Genomic DNA, 1,570 nt, shown 5'->3' with positions numbered 1-1,570 from the left:
GGCCGCCTTAGCCCGCGGGACTAAATTGCTCCAGGGGCCTCTCCGGTAGGGCGCCCGGGAGGACTCGGGGCCCGAGCCCGCTCCAGGCACGCCCAGCTGCGCGCCGCCTAGTTCAGCCCGGATAGGGGGGCGGCGACCCAGCTGCCCGGTCCCCGCCCGGACCTTGGGGACAGGCGGGCACAGCTCCCCCAGCCCGTCGCTATGGGCACTGCAGCGCCGCCCTAGCTGCCCCCCTTTCCCCCCACCCCCGCGGGCGCCTAGGAGCCCAGACCCTGGCCCGAGCGTGGCTGACCGACCCGAGCGTGGCTGCCACTCGCGCGCACCCAGGCGTTTACGCTCTGGGCACCGGGAAAGCGCACCCGGACGCTCCGCGCCGGCCGCCGGCTGCCCGCCGCCCCCCCCGCCCCGCCCCTCAGGCCCCTCCCTGCCTCCTGGCCCGCACGCAGCCCAGCTCCTCCTTGGCGCTCACCTCCCTCCAGCCTTCCGGGAGCTGGACCGGGCCTCCCCAGCTTTGGGCAGCTTGGGACAGTGGCCCGAGACTGAGGGAATCCGAAACCTTGCTTCTGGCTAGCCACAAGATCTGGGCGCGCCCTGAGCCGCAGGGTCTTGACTCTCTGAGTCTCCGTTTTCTCATCTGAGAAGTGGACTTACCGCGCCGGGGTTAGGAGGATGGAAGAAGTTTAGGGAAGGTTTCTTTTGAGAACACCCTCCAGGCTTGCTTTGCTTTTGGTTATTTATCCTCCCACACCTGGCAGATTCAGTCTCTTGTTGGTCTTGAGCACAGTGGGAGTGGCTGCCATGTTTGTGGAATGAATGAATGAATGGAATAGGCTGCAACTGGCCTGCGCCTGGCGGGTCCTTAGAGCTCGATTCCATACCAGTGTAACCGGTGACAGTTGTCTGCCCCAGCCCAGGCCACGCCCTCTCAATTCGCTGATCTGATTCCGTGTCCTCCTCACCCTGCCGCAGGTAGCGTACCCCAGCTACTCCGAGCGAGAGGGATCGCTGTCAAAATGGAGAAATTAAGGCCCAGAAAGAGGCAGGGACCCATCCTCCTCATTAAGGGTTGGGGACAGAGGCAAAGACCAGGCTTATGTTCTCATCCCGAGCCGGTGCTCTTCACTGTTTTGGAAACATGAGGTTTGCTCCCACAGAGATCATCATGTTTGGGTGCTGGGATGGTGCCCTTCACTCCGTGGGGTCCCCTGGTCACAGCACAGAGGAGGGGCTGACTAAACATTTGGAATTTTGGACTGGGTAGAAGGTGGCAGGGATCTGTGGGCCAGGCAAGAGTACAGATGGAGGTTCACATACCACATGTCTAAATATTTGCAGGTTATAAATCAAGTTAACAAAATGCGGAATAAAATATGCTCTATCCTTCTACCTTGACAAATATAGTCTCTTAACAATGTGGAAGGCCAACTCTGAGTGTGGAATTCTCAGACTCCGCAGACCCTACCCCGAAGCATGGCAGGAGAAAAGAGAGGGCCTGAGCCCCCACCCCTGCCTTTTCCCTCCTCTGCCTCTGTCCTGCCCTTCAAAGGGTCTTGTGCACACACAAGACATC

General features: G+C 60.6%; 1 protein-coding gene across 1 annotated transcript in view; it reads right to left on the bottom strand.

Moving 5' to 3' along the window:
* WNT4 (Wnt family member 4) overlaps positions 1 to 632 on the bottom strand; it is a 23,000-nt gene extending 22,368 nt beyond the window's left edge. Inside the window, exon 1 of the mRNA XM_003783815.2 lies at positions 470 to 632. The gene's annotated coding sequence lies outside the window, so the exon portion shown is untranslated. The remainder of the gene's footprint in view (positions 1 to 469) is intronic.
* Between the last annotated feature and the right edge of the window lie 938 nt (positions 633 to 1,570).

The sequence above is a fragment of the Otolemur garnettii genome, unplaced genomic scaffold (assembly GCF_000181295.1).
Source record: "Otolemur garnettii isolate 467f Iridium unplaced genomic scaffold, OtoGar3 scaffold00009, whole genome shotgun sequence".
Lineage (NCBI taxonomy): Eukaryota > Metazoa > Chordata > Mammalia > Primates > Galagidae > Otolemur > Otolemur garnettii.
This window is presented reverse-complemented; position numbering and strand designations above follow the sequence as displayed.